Here is a 16,519-nt window from a genome sequence, read left to right as displayed (position 1 = left end):
TGACGCCAGGTTCTCAATGCATACACCACGGCTGCTATCTCCAGACTGTGGGTGGGGTAGTCGCGCTCATACTCTTTCATTTGTCTAGAGGCGTAGACTATCACTTTGCCCTTTTTGCATGAGTACACGCCCTAACCCTTTTTCCTAAAGCGTCGCTGTAAACCACAAGTCCACCTGACCCATCAAGCACTTAAAATTACAGGTGCAGTGGCCAACCTCGTTCTCAGTTTAAGAAAACTTTGTTCACACTCTAGTGTCCAAACATAGAGTTTCCCTTCTTGGTCAACTGTGTCACACTACTGAGGTCTTAGGAAATCTTGTTCAAGCCTTTTATAAAAGCCTGCTAGACCTAGAGCACTCCTTACTTCAGTGACAGTGGTTGGTCTAGACCATTTCAAAATTACTTCAATCTTAGCGAGGTCCACCGTTATCCCTTGCTTGGATACTAAGTGGCCAAGAAAGGCCACCTCCTACAGCTAAGATTCGCACTTCGTGAATTTAACGTACAACTGGTGGGCTCTCAATAGAGTTAAAACATTCCTCAGGTGTTCCTCACACTCTACCTCAGACTTAAAACACACCAGAATGTCATCAACGAACAAATCACGAAGATGTCTAGGAATTCCTTAAACGCTCTGTTCGTCAGTTCCATAAAACTGCAGAAACGTTAAATTAAACCAAAAGACATGACTATGAACTCATAATGTCCATAGCGACTTCTAAAGGCTGTTTTAAGTATTTCTTCCCCTTTGGTTCTCATCTGGCGATATCCCGACCTTGTCGAGGCAGTCTTTACTACTTCTCCAAAATGGCTTAGTAATTTCATCTCATTTAGCCAACCTTTTGCTCAGCGAGACGCCCTGTAACGTGACTCGCTTAAGTACTAATACCCATCTGGGCTAAGTACGGGTTCTTTTGGAAGTAAAGATCCTTACATAAGTTCTCTACGTTCACCTAGGTTAACCCCTGTCGTATCTTTTATGACTGAGCTAGACACATTTTCTCATAGTGATATCTCATCACTGGCTCTTTTTCGAGCACGTGAACCTTTCAAGTTCTTGTACAGGATCCTAGGGAACTCTCTGAAAACTCTGGTTTGGTAGCTAGCCTCCCTCGAACTTCGAGGGTGCTACGTCTAGTGTTTTCTCTAATACATATCATGTCTCTGCTAGCCTTACCTGTTTACAAGTCACCATCTCACTATCCTTCAGGTAATTTCCAAAATCACGTTATTTGGAAGTTCTTCCTCTACCTAAGAATGCTTCACAAGTTTGGCATTACACTCGTGTATGAAACTACAGTTCTACTCTTTGTAGTCCGGATCACCTACACAAGGGATGGTTCTATTTAAAGCCCATCTTGACTTTCTTCCTTCAGACGGTAAAGGCATGACCATAGCTTGACCTCTTCTCTTTCTGTTCTCAACCCTGAGGTTCGTATGACTACCTTGACAGTTCCACGTCCTTCACCTTGTGAGTATACATGCCCTGACTAAAGGATAGGTTAGAACACAATGTTATAGTTCTGATAACCACGTGCTGCCTTTGGACTTGGTCCTCTCCACCAAGGTCCAAAGCAACTTGTCATCCATTGGGTGATCCTTTAGTAGGAATATCCTACACCCCATGACTCATTAGTGGCGTAAAAGCGCACATCTCACTTACGGAAGTCCATAAACCTGAACTTATATCACGAAGACTCCAACCAACCTTGAATCCATGGCCCCCATAGTTTCGCTCTCTCTTGGTGAATCTTATCTCTCGACTTCCAACTTAACCAAACTCACTATGAAAATGGTTTGCTTGAGGGGTGCTTAATTCCTACAGTGGCTGCCCTTACTTGTAAGAACGATTTTGTCTGGGTCTACTATGTGGTTAAGACAACTCTATGTTGTCTAGGCCTACTACGTGATCTCCACGGAGGCATGCTTGACATCTAGAATTATGGTCATGGGAGGCTGGGTCATAGGTATATCATCTCGTACTGGGCCTTAAAAAGAAAATCTCATGTACATTTCTAAGGGTTGGACGTCACGCGCTCTGCGGAGTCACCTTTTTGTCTTCCTAAGGCCAATAAACTAAAACATGACCCCTCTCGGCCTCCTCACAATAACTCGAATCTAGCATCAACATACAGAGGGAATGTTCACTTTTAACACCCTAAAGCGTTAACCCAAAACATACATCAAGTTCTTACTGGCATTACATCATATCATAACCTACTAAACAAGGTTAGACAACGTACCTGGTCGCGGCGAGGTATGTCGTCAAGCCGAGTCACAGAGATGTAAGACTCTCTATCCTAGAAAAAAGTCTACAGAATCAAAATCCGACTGCTCTGATACCAATCTGTCACGACCCGATTTTCGAGGCTTCGAAGAATCGGACTCGTGACTAAAAGGACGAAATCGAAAACAAACAAAAAGAAAATAAAAGAAAAGAAAAACAAAGTAAAAGGATAAAAATACCATTCAATTAAAACAAAAGAGAAAGAAAATTTGTTTCGAAAATATTACAAAGGGAATTGCGAATGTAAAAATGAAATACAAAATTAAAATCAAATATTTCAAATGGAAAATACAATTATGAAGAAAAATACAAAAGACTCTAAATATGAAAACGGACAAAGGACTCTAAAAGACCGACCAGGATTGACGCTCCGGAACGACACCCCTCTGTGACCGCACAGCTCTCGAACACCTCCCCGTATCGACTGGTACCTGAAAAAAAAAAAGGGAGAAAGGGGTGAGTATAAAAATATACTCAGTAAGCTGCCTACTTGTAGGCTCTTTTCGCATCCTTATCTTGGTAGGTAACCACGGTTCTTCTCGGGTTTCTAAGGAGAGTGATCTAAGCTGCAACTCTCTTTTCTGTATCATAAAAGACTTGCCCATCTTATGCAGTGAAATGATTAGTGTCCTGAGGTGAGGCGCGACCTCATAAGCAAATCTGAGGGGATCGTATGGCTGGATCTGAATACGTGACTCTCTCTCTGAACATCATCCGTGGAGGTTAACTGACGACCCTCACACGGGACCATACATCCACAAAACGGGGTGCGACCCCCTATGTGCCGGTCAGCTACTGAGTCATCCTAAGTGGCTCCACGTCCCCCGCTCAGGGACGGGTTTCTACGGCTCAGGATTCCTGTTCAGAAGACCCCTTAGCTATCACCACTAGGTCTGGGCACCTGTCACACTTCCCTATCCGGATCTACAAAGCTCAACGATCACCGTACCGGAGCTCTGTCTCGACGGTATGGTATCGGAGGAGAGAGGGAAGTGGAGGTTCTGATGACACTATCTTCACTGCTCAACTCTAGCGGGCTACCTACAGTTACCGTGGTGACCTATTATTCTTTCCAGGGTGGAACTTGGTGCCTTAGACTTAGATTCGTGTTTCTCTAGGATTCTCGTGCCTGGTGTCACAAACCTATTGGGTTTGAAATTCTGGGTTCTGGTTCCGCCGGTAATCATTTCGCGGGTCTAATTGCACGGTATTCTAGAGGTCCCCCAATCTAGGGTCTTGTCTAGCTTATTTAGCCATAAGCATCCTAATCTAAGCTCATAATTTCTTCCTACTCATCAAGAAAGATAATACAAGCAATCATCATACAACAGAGTTTACACGCAGCAGTTCATGCAAAATTATCAAACATGCTCAACGGGAAGACAACGTCCATCTTTACTCGGAGCGCAGATTTCACAAGTTTTCCAACCTCCTCATGCATACATACATTTTCAGAGTTCCAATCAAAACAGATTTAATACACATCTTGTATCTAGCTTTCCATAATCATCTCATATTCGCAGTTTCTATAATAATATGCTAAGACCGGCTAGCTAATTTCATAGGTGGTAGCATGCATGCTTGTTCCTAGCTGTTCCTACAAGTACTGCTCGTGGAAATCCAAATGGCTACTTACATGGTCGACGCGTGCCTTCCCGAGTTCGAGTTTTCTTGACGGAATAGATTCCAACAATTCTGGAATTTTCTTCACAGGTCCTAATTCACATAATAATAGGGTCAGCATCAAAATCGGGTCGGGAAACAAGCAAACAGAGACCGAACGGAAAGAAAAACGGTGCCTCACGCACCCCCACGCGCGACGCACGCGCCCTGGAAGGTTACTACGCGCGCTTCCTACGCGCGCGTGCCCTACGCGCTTCTCCCCCGTGTAGGCGCGGGTCAGAGGCGTCGGGTCGGGCGCTTCGCGTGCGGCGCGGGTCGGGCTTGCCCGGTCCGTGCGCCTGACCCGTGTCCGCTGCCGGGTGAGGACGCGCCTCACCAGCCGGTGATCGACACATGTCGATCACCGGTTCCCCCGCTCTCCTCCGCACGCCGACCGACGCGTGGCGGTCTCCACCCAGTCTCCTGTCTTCATTTTCCAGGTCTCTTTCCCGTTTCGATCTATTTTCTTCCGATTTTTTTATCTTCCAATCCGTAATCCGATTCGTTAAATTTTCTTCACGAAACTTGTAGACCTCATATTCTACTCCTTGGAAAGAATTTTCTTAAATTTTTCTGATGATCACAGATCTTATTATTTGAGTTCAAATTCGGAGAAAAACACGAATTCTTACCGAAAATCACGTTATCTTTAAACTCTGATTCGAACGCCGATCTTGGCCGCCTTCACTCCAGAACATAACCAGATAGCACTGTTGAGGGTAAGAGTCCAAGGATCAACACAAAACGTTGCTAGCACACGAAAATCTTGATGACTTCTCAATGTAGATACTCGTGGACTAACCTGAAGTTCTTGAACGTTTTGTGGAAGTAGGAAGGTGCGATTCGTGAGAGCACCTTGCCTCGAGCTATTCGACGGTTTAGATTGGGACTCGGTTCTCCGGCGTCGGTTCTGATCCGATCTCCTCCCCTTCCTCAAAACCCTAATCTTCTCTCCCTCTTCTTTCTCTTTTCCCCCATTCTCTCTCACTTTTTCTTTTCTTTTCTCTCTCTTTCTTCTTGGAGCCCAAACAACTAGACCCCTTGGATAAGAGTAGGGGCAAAATGACCCTTTTGCCCCTATGTTGTTATTTTTTTATTTTTTTTATTTATTTATCTAAAAATTCGGGTATTACACACGAGCACAATCAACATCAAATATAACCATACGGACGGTAAGGCCACCTACCTGATTAGCTTAGGCTGGTGTCCCCAATTTATCCTTAAGAAAGTTCGAATTGTCTTTTGTATTAAAGTCAACCTATATGAACATGACATCAATTTCAATCATTTCTCTAAATTTTATGATGCTCTAGTGTTAGATTTCATGGGAAAATTGCATGAGTAAGGTCTTGAAATGTCTATATATCAAAACAGTTTAACACTTTCCAAATCTTGATTTTTTGGCTGTTTGTGTTTTTTTTTTTTTTTTTTTTTTTACTTGTGTTCCTAATCTTACTTCGGTGTGTTTTATTACATTTTTTTTTTAATTATGTTAGCAATTAGACAATTTAATCAATTCATCCTTTATGTTTTTTTTTTTTTTTTAATTATGTTAGTCATTACTTTTCGCTAATTTAATCTATTCTATTTATTTTATTTTATTTTATTTTTTTGCTATTGATGGACGTATCTTTCTAAAACATACTAAATAAAACTAAACAATTGGTTAAGAGAGGATATGAGATATAACTTAAGGTTAAATCTCTTTCCATATGAGAATAACTCATTCTCATGTCCATCTTTGCTAGTCAATTATAATATTTGACGTGCTAGTTTTCAAGAGAGGATATGAGATTTTATTTCTCTTGGGTCAAAACCATCCTTAAAGCACAAATTTTAAGTTGTAGTTAGTCAATTATAATATTTGACGTGCTAGTTTTCAAACTAATTTAAATGGGTGTTAAGAGAGAATGAGAATAACTTAGTTTCACTAATCTGACACGTGTTGGGCATGTACTGAACACTTGTTAATACAATGGATACCTTACAAATTTATAATCCATCGTATCAGACACTTGACTTTGAATATATTTTGAGAGTGAAATATACATTAAGCTTTTTTTTTTAAGTATACAAATATATAAACTTATTTATTTGAATTTATTTCTAATATAAAATTGATAAATTTTTTGAAATAATTCTTTTTAATTAATGTATCATTGTCACATCGGTATCCTAATTTTTTAAGAATGATATGTTACTATTAGTAACAGAAAAAGAAAACGATAAGATCAGAAGAATTGGGAGAAATCTCTCATCCAATTGAAGAATGACTAAATCAAATTTAATTCAAATGACTAGATCAAATCTAATCCAAATAACTCAATCAAATCTAATCCTAACAATCCCTCCCTTAAACTGAACACGAATAGTAATCAGTTTATATCAACGACCTCATACCAAACTTCCACCAGGTAACTTCATCAATTCCCATGTGCCATTTCTGTTTATTGCTCCAGATCCCTGGCTTGCCTCCATTTCTCACTCTTCAATACTTCAAGTTTACAAAGTTCGCAGGTTCAGTAGGGGTAAACATGGCTGAGCTTCATCATCTTCTTTACAAAAAAAAAACTTCTCCTATTGCATAGTCTCTCATCCAGACTGATGGTCTCTTATTCCTTGCCTTATTCGAGCTAGGAGAGCTTGCAAGCCAAAGAGCCAGATGAAATATTTTCCTCTGCAGTATTTTCATCTACCGTTTCTATATCATAGAGTCTGTAAGCTTTTGACTCTTCACTAACTCCCAGCAAAACATAACTCAAACTCTTATCATCTAGCTTAGTTCTCTGAGCTGCCTCCTCTTTTTGTCTCTTAATCAACTCGAGCTCACAATATTGTTCTTCTTCCTTCCGCTGCAGCTCCAGAACTAATCGTCGCTGTGCTTTTTCTACCCTTCTTTTATTCTCTTCCAGCATTTTATCTAACTCTTCTCTCTCTTTTCGTGCTTGTTCTTTTTTTTGTCTTGTAGCAGTAAGAGCGGCTTCTTTCTCTTTCTCAAGCTGCACATCAACATCATCAAACAACTTCGTGCGACCTTCCTCTATTCGCCTCTGTATTTCTAATTTAGTCTCTTCAGAGTTTAGCCTTTCTTCAACATTCTTCTGAATTAGTTCTTCCATCTTCCAAGTTGCATCTTCTTCTAACTTCTTCAACTCTGTTTCACGCCTTTTCTTCTCTTCTTTCTCTTTCTCAAGCTTCTCTATGGAATGATTCCGATCAGTGGATGCACGACTAGGACTGGAACTGGACGATTTGGGGAAAGGAGATAACGAGGAAGACCTAATTCTGCGTTGGCGGCTGAGGGAACTTGAAGGACTGCTTCTTCTGGAATTGGTAGTGGAATGATAGGGGGAAGAACTTGGGTCCCTTCTGCTTCTCTGACTATGGCGATAGGAATTGGAGCGGTGAGTGTACGACAGAGACCTTGAACCACTTTTCCCCATAAGTTTCAATTGAGTTTGAACGGCTGCTACAGGCTGAGATATAGCATGCAATACGAACATTCGATTCAAAGACATCTTTGTCTCCATGATTAAGCCTCTCTCAAGATGAAACACCTTGCATGTTCCATTTTAAAACAAAAAGGTAACGCCTTTTCCTGCAATTTACCAATACTCAACAAATTGTTCCTCAGGTCTGGCACATAGAACACTCCTGTGATTATCATTATGTTTCCATTCACTTCCAGCAGTACATTACCATTTCCAGTTACAACCATGCTTGAGTTGTTGCCCAGCTTCACTGAATCTCTGAAACTTCCATCAAAATCTGAAAAATATTCCTTCTTCCCACACATATGATTGCTACATCCCGAGTCAAGGAACCACATATCTTCTCTATTGGCCTTATTCATATTCACGTAAGCCTCAACGACATCTCTTCTTAACTCTCTACATAGTTTGTCTCCTTCTCCTTGCTTTGACATTCCCATTGAAAATGTCCTAGCTTGTGACAATTATAGCACTCCACCGTGGCCTTGTTGAAGGTTTGTCTGCCTCGTCTGGTCTTGCTTTGACATTCCCATTGAAAATGTCCTAGCTTGTGACAGTTATAACACTCCACTATGGCCTTGTTGAAGGTTTGTCTGCCTCGTCCCCTTCCTATGCCTCTAAAGCTTCCACGACCTTGACTTCTTCCTCCAGCAGACTGCACAAGTGGACTCTCCATCGACATACTTTTATTATGACACACGTAGAAGACTACTGCTTCTAGTTTTAACTAGTTTAGGGCATGACTCTGATACCAAAATGTTAGGAACAGAAAAAGAAAACTGGAAAGATCAGAAGAATCGGGAGAAATCTCTCATCCAATTGAAGAATGACTAAATCAATTCTAATTCAAATAACTAGATAAAATCTAATCCAAATAACTCGATCAAATCTAATCCTTACAGTTATCATATCTATTTGGTATCATATTTATGTCTCGTATCTATATCTCATTTTTATTTTTGTGACTCTGAGATATTTTGCTTTTATAAATAGATATCTTCACGAAAATAAGTTTAATTTATGTTGAGATGGAGAATAAAAATTGACAGGACGTTGATACTTGGGACTTTGATTCCTCTTGGTGTGAAGCTTGCATCTTGAAATTACTTGGGTAGAGAATGTGTTTCACTTAAAATTCACTCAAACAGAAAATAATCAAATAACTGCCCAGTGGGTGCCAATTCTACCAATTTATGACCTACCAGGCGATCCGTTATATAAATAGGCAAATGGGCCCTTATGAATAGAAATAGTATGCCCCATGTGGGTATAATGGTTGATGCTCCGTCCGGACCAAGTTACTATTCTTTCTTTTTCGACCAATTGGGGCCCTCCCTTCACCACCGCCATGGGGTTCTCGTCTACAGGGTTCAGAACTACTCCTCTACTACAGGTTGCTTACCTAGCCAACATTTAGATCAGGCTCTACCCAACGCACACTTTTCTGGGTTACCCCAGCATTCCCCACTTGTCCAACTATTGCTGAGCCAGCCATTTTCGGATATCAAACGTACCTCCCCAGAAGAGAAGGTGTAATTTGAATGTGGCCAATTTCCCCTCTTTTGCAATCCGCCATATTTGAGAGAGGATAACTTTTTTTTTTTTAATCTTCAAGAAATAAGAAAGAATAAAAATTAAACATGGCAGGAATAACATCTTCTTGAATCTTTGTTTTGTTCTCTTAAATGCATATAATAAAAAAATAAAAAATAAAAATCTTATATATTTTTAGATATAATTGAAGTACGTATTTAATAAAACTCCATCCAAACTTCTACTCATAAATTTAATTTTTATTTGTATACAATTGTTAATATGTAAGAAAATACACGTACAAAATGTTTATACTACTGGTAATACACTAGTCTCGGTTGTTTGACTAAAACAATGCAACCATTGTCCAAACTAAAGAATTTGATTCGAGGCTATCTCTTAATAGAGTGAGGCTCAATTAGACTTTGTTGTAAGATTCGACCATATCAATTTGAATAGCGTTCTCCAACTATAAATATTGAACTCCAAAGTATTCACAAGCAAAGTAAGTTTGTTGAAACTATCTATAAAAGTGTTCCAAAGTGAGTTGTGGAGAAGATTTGCCTTAAAATCTAGTTCCAATTAAGGATGTCAATGATGAAGAAGTGCAAGCTGTTGGAAGGTTTGCTGTGGAAAATTTCAGGGGTGGTAGATATAATTTAATTTACAAGCTGTGGTGAATGGTCTTTTCAGTCCCATATAGGCTTTGACCCCAAATTTTATAGTATTGTGATAGAAGCTATAAATGACAATAGTATAAATTGGTTAGATATTGCAATTGTGAAGAAGTTTCGTCATATGCATCGGACGCTACCGCCATCCCATAAGCTCTTATCTTTTGAGGAATTCATCAAATTCCCTCTTCACAAGTAGCAGTATAACTACTAGATTGCTTTCTTTACTTACAATCCCACGATTTTACATAAAAAAACTCTAAACTTCCCGTCATCAATGATATTGAAAATAAAAAACAATCCCCGCTCATTATGTCATTAATAAGGAAAAATTTAAAAGAACTAATATATTTAGTAATTGTTTCCTTTGTTGATGCATGGTATCGATCCCAGGAATTCTCACATGGGATGCAAACGCTCTACCATCTAAGCTATATCCTCAAGATTCTTACGTCACAAAATCCTAAACATCTCGTCATCAATAATAGTAAAAATAAAAAAATAACGCTATTCATTATGTCATAAATAAGGAAAAATTGAATAGAAATAAAATAGTAATAACGAATAGTTTCTTTTGGAGATATGGGGTATCGATCCGATCCCCGTACCTCTTGCATGCCAAGCAAGCAATCTACCATCTAAGCTACATTCCCACAATACTTATATAAAAAAACCCTAAATGTCCCGTCATCAATTCTAGTGAAAATGAAAAAATATCTCCGCTAATTATGTCATAAATAAGGAAAGGTTGAATAGAAATAAAATATTAATAACAAATAGTTTCTTTTGGAGATGAGAGATATCCCCTTACCTCTAACTTGCTAAATGAGCTCTACCATCTAAGCTACATCCCCACAATTCTTGCATCATAAAACCCTAAATTTCCCATCATAAGCTACATTCCACCATTCTTGCATCACAAGACCCTAAATTTCTCATCATAAGCTACATCCCCACAATTGTTGCATCATAAAACCCTAAAATTCCCATCATCAATAATAGTGAAAATGAAGCCCTCAAATTCCCATCATCAATAATAGTGAAAATGAAGAAAATCTAGAGATGCAAGGTATCGATCCCTATACCTCTCTCATCATAACCTACATCCCCACAATTCTTGCATCATAAAACCCTACATTTTCCATCATAAGCTACATCCCCACAATTCTTGCATCATAAAACCCTAAATTTCCCATCATAAGCTACATCCCCACAATTCTGGCATCATAAAACCCTAAATTTCTCATCATAACCTACATCCCCACAATTCTTGCATCTTAAAACCCTAAATTTCCCATCATAGGATGTATTCTCATCATAAGCTACATCCCCACAATTCTTGCATCATAAAACCCTAAATTTCCCATCATCACTACATCCCCACAATTCCCATCATAAGCTACATCATCACTACATCCCCACAATTCCCATCATAAGCTACATCATCACTACATCCCCACAATTCTTGCATCATAAAACCCTAAATTTCCCATCACTACATCCCACAATTCCCATCACAAGCTACATCCCACAATTCCCATCACAAGCCTACATCCCACAATTCCCATCACAAGCCTACATCCCACAATTCCCATCACAAGCTACATCCCACAATTCTTGCATCATAAAACCCTAAATTTCCTATCATAAGCTACATCCCACTTTCCCATCATAAGCTACATCCCACAATTCTTGCATCATAAGACCCTCAAGTTCCCATCATCAATAATAGTGAAAATGAAGAAAATCTAGAGATGCAAGGTATTGATCCCCATACCTCTTGCATGCAAAGCGAGTGCTCTACCATCTAAGCTATATCCCCACAATTCTTATGTCACAAAGTCCTAAACATCTCGTCATCAGTAATAGTGAAAATGAAAAACTATCCCGACTCATTATGTCCTAAATAAGAAAAAATTGAAAAGAAATAATATATTTAGTGATCGATTCATTTGGAGATGCAAGGTATCGATCTCCGTACTTTCCACATCCGAAGCGTGCGCTCTACCATCTGAGCTACATCCCCACGATTCTTACATTAAAAAATCTTAAACCTCCCGTCATCAATAATAGTGAAAATGAAAAACTATCCCGGCTCGTTATGTCCTAAATAAGAAAAAATTGAAAAGAAATAATATATATAGTGATCGATTCATTTGGAGATGCAAGGTATCGATCTCCGTACTTTCCACATCCGAAGCGTGCGCTCTACCATCTGAGCTACATCCCCACGATTCTTACATTAAAAAATCTTAAACCTCCCGTCATCAGTAATTGTGAAAATGAAAAATATCTCCGCTCATTATTTCATAAATAAGGAAAGATGTAATAGAAATAAGATATTAATAACATAGTTTACATATGTGTCACTTGTGTTATTTTAATGTATTTATTTACTTGGTAAATGTCTTTCATACTACAATCTCTTGAAGGAGCATTTTGAGAATCGAACTTTCATAGCACTAGACCAAATGCCCTTGTTATACCACTTGAAACGTATGTATGAAGCCTTAGGCCTAGGTATTGTACCACTTGAAACGTATGTATGAAGCCTTAGGCCTAGGTATTAAGGTCGTATTGCAGGAAACACGTGAAGTCCTCGGATGTAGAATTTGTCTTGGAGAATAAAGCCTTGGGATGGGATGTTAAGAAAGACTCTGAGTATTAAGAGCATGATGGTAAGTGTAAAATGTCGAATATGAAGTTAAGTTGATTTCGAATATGAAGTCCTTAGATAAGAAAAGATTTAGACATAGGGGCATTTCAAGAATTGAACTCAAAACCTCTTGCACCCGAAGTGAGAATCATACCACTAAACCAAATGCATTTTCTTAAACACCCAATATTTTTAGCTTCTACTCAAATATATTTTTCTCTTAGTAGTTGGAGGGCTATAAAACAAAAGGTTGAATCGTTATAATATACCAGGGTTATCAAATAAACCAACAACCCAACAAAAGAAACAAACTAATCAATTTTGGTTGGATTGATTCGGTTCAGTTCATTAGTTTGTTTGATTTAATTTTTCTATTTTGCCTCGTATGACAAGAAAATAAAGTTGTATTGAATGCACCTTAGTTTCATTTATGACAAACTCATATGAAACATGATTGCATTAATAGTACTCAGAGTTGGAGTCTATAAGCATTTCATGAATTTCAGTGCAATTCATGCTGCATTAAAGATGAGATAAACTTTAGTTAGGTAAGGGGAACTTTAAATTACGTTCATGTGGAGCTTCAATTACTATATGCTAGTTACAATCTTTAGGATTGACTAATTGGACACGAATTCATGGATTTAAGGAATTTTTGTGTAATTATCAACTACAACTTATGTTTTCAAATTTTTAGGACATAATTTAGATAGTTGTTTTTATGAGTCGTAAACTTGTTTCTTTGTATAAAATGGATTTAGTTGAACTATTATTATCGATAAGATGGAGAAAGAAATTGTCTTTGAATTGACTAATAGACCTAGGTTCATCGTTGTTGTTTTTTAACTTGTGATTTTGCAAAAAGCTTAACTAATATGAACTGTCATGTCACAAGAACTTTAAGGTAAATCAAGAATATACCCTACACATCATTCAAGATGGCAATAAAATGGAGTTAAATTGAACGCACTTTAGTTTCATGTTTGGCGTGTTCAAGATAAAACATAATTGTATTAATGATATTGAGCCTGGAGTCTATAAGAATTTAATGATCTTAAGAGAAATTACTGTTTTATTAGAGGATACCAACTTTATTTATGGTACTAGGAGTTCAAGAATCTAGATTTTAATCGGGTTAAGGAACAGTAAGATTTGAAAGTTTTGAATTAATTTACAACATTTCCTTATTTTATATTAATTTACTTTTATTTTTATTTGTTTTCACTCTAAATTTTAGTTTCTACTTGAGTTTTGAACCCTTAAAAGTTGGGTTGTGACAGATTGGTATCAGAGCAGCCAGATTTTAAATTATATAGATTTTTTCTTAGGATAAAGAGTCGTATATCTCTATGACTCAGCTCGATGACACGTCTCTCCGCGACCAAGTAAGCAGTATATGATATGTTGTAAAACTTGTATGAATTTATTGTATGTTTTGATTTTCGTGGTAGTTATAAAATGTCCTTGGACGTTAAAGAGTGAACGTTAACTATATAAGACAATACTGTATCAACGTTATAGTGTCTAGATATGGTTAGGAGGAAAAGAGTGGTCATGAGATATCTGACTAGCCTTAGGAAAACTGAGAGTTGTCGTTGCACAGGGCTAAACCTCTAATCCATGAAATTTTGGTACTAGAAATGAAGAAACTGAAGATGGTCCCCAAACGTCTGTATGGACCATTTCCAATCGCACTTTCTTTGGTTCCCTGGCAGCGTCAACCAGATTAACCCTACGGCGTGACAATCCTTGAGCTTCCACTCCTCCGTGGTCTTGGTATCCAGCTTCACCCCCAAAATGGGTTCCTGAATATCTTTCTCGTACAGATAATCTTCAATCTGCATCTTCTAGAAACTGATATCGAATCCATCAAACTTTTCAATTCCAGTCTTTGAACTTTCCATCTTCACAGATCGTGGTGAATCTCTCCTCGCTCTGATACCAGTTATTAGAATCACACAACAACGCACACACTTGATCTAAATGAACACAAAGAACGTGATAGAGAAAATGTAAGAAGAAATATTGACTAATGGTTTGTATTAATGACTTCTGGTATGCAAAGAGAGGATATGGAGAATGAGAAATGTACATTTAGGAAGCACTGACTAATGGGTAATCATATGATTTCAGTTTATTATATATAGCTTCACTATATGTAACCGCCTACTATATATAATTATTTAGTATATATATCTCTATCAGATTTTTACAATAAATAGTCAGCCTTCATATCCAATCTTCTAGAACCCAAATAGTCAGGGATTACATCCTGCTAGAACACAAAGTCATGTACATGCCCCTAGAAAAATGCCTAGTAGTAACGGAGTCTAACCCAACGATCATTCAGACAAACATCCATCAACCAAGAGGGGTTAAAATGATGACGATAGTACAGTTGCCACTACATGAACACCACGACCCAAAAAAAGAACACCACGACCCAAGTGTGCCAACCTCAACAAAGGGGAGCTCAAGTGTGCCAACCTCTACACTTGCTGCCAATGTTGTATTTGAAAAGGGGAGCTCAAGTGTGCCAACCTCAACAAAAACTTTATTGCCACTACATGAACACCACGACCCAAAAAAAGAAGGTCAGATATTGGGTTTAACCCCACCAAGAGAGATAAATCACAAGATTAGTTTTATGTCGCCTACCACAAATAGATGTTATGCGGCTCAGCCTGAGCTAGTTGAATTCTACAAATAGCAAAATGGCATGTTCACAGTCGGGTTTATTTGACCTGCAAAGGCTCTTGTCAGTGATCACTGAAATGCTTGGCAAAGCCACCAAGCCAACACCTCTACTGAAGAAGGGAGACAAAAACAAACCACTAAAGCAACACATGTTCACGCAAAAATACCATCCATTCGGATGTAGAGAAGGGTCGACCACGATAATTTAAAAGCAAATAGAGAGTTATGATAAGTTAAGGTCAGATCAACTTTGAGTTCAAAGCAACAAGAACCAAAGACTGGTGCGAAAATTCTATGGACTAGTCGAAGTTATCCACAAGATTAGGAAGACATCATATAGGATCCAATTGCTCCTATAGATACAGCCTAACCCTGTTGTCCACGTCAGTAACTTGAAACGTTATTATTCCGACCAAGAAAACATCACGTAAAAGCAAGTGGTATAATATCATGCAAAGAAGAAATTGTTTCAAGCGAAGAAAGTAGGATAAACACCAACAGAGAAGACTTGATGAGTTAAAAACCGAGAAGTGATTTTCAATAGCTCCTAGTAGGTTGGAAAAGACTCCTCAATACTGTGATCAGCTAGAAGTGCGTCGAGAGACCTAAAGTCAGCCTCATCCTACAACGTTGAGTTTATGAAGAGCCGGTTGATAGAGATATTGACAAATTGTGTAAGGGCAGATGTCGCGGTCATAATTGGCCGAGACATGTTGCCTGTGGCTGCATGTTACATGTCTCAGCTATTCTTGTAAACGATTTGTGGTTCATGGTGGCATGCTCATTCTAAACACCTTTTACTTGCTTTCATCTTAGATAGGCTTTTACTATTATTGTTGTGCCAATACGTGGTGTATGATTAGCCCTCAAAATCATATCTACACCCATCAGGACTAAAATGTCCCAAAATGTACTATAGGAGAACGTGACCAGTTGTTGTTTCTTCACTTTTATCTTATAACATTGCTTTATTTGAAATTGTTTTTAACGTATTTCCTCGCTCACGTTTTCTAAAATATTTCTTCTAAATGTGATTCGAGCATACACTGCTATTGTTCGTTCAGTCTAAATTTTGCATGGTTTACTTGCTCATTGGATTAGAAAAAATGTCACATAATCATTTTCTCACTACTGCAAGAGTGCGATTGTGACACTTGTCTTCCGTTCAGTTGTGGGCCGCATCTTCTGACTAGTTACGTGAGTTTGGCCTGGAGCATACGTGTAGGTTGAAAAAGAAATTGTTGGATGCGGATTGCAAATAAGGGTTGGGCCACGGAAGGTTTTTTTTTTTACCACATATGGACTTTGGTCTAGTGAGTCTTAAATTTGGGTTCGTTTGAAAAAAATTGGTTTTTTGGTTCAAACGAACCCAAATTAAACCTACTAGTTCCTTCTTCCTTGCACGACTCACTCCTATTCTCTCTTCTGCCTCTTCTTGCTCTCTGAAACTTCTTTAAAGGCTATTGTTCACTGATTATTTTGGAGCATCTTCCTTAAAAGGATTGTGACCACAGATGA

Source organism: Cucurbita pepo, chromosome 10, assembly GCF_057944985.1.
Source record: "Cucurbita pepo subsp. pepo isolate OVF chromosome 10, ASM5794498v1, whole genome shotgun sequence".
Classification (NCBI taxonomy): Eukaryota; Viridiplantae; Streptophyta; class Magnoliopsida; order Cucurbitales; family Cucurbitaceae; genus Cucurbita; species Cucurbita pepo.
Note: the sequence above shows the minus strand (reverse complement) of the source record.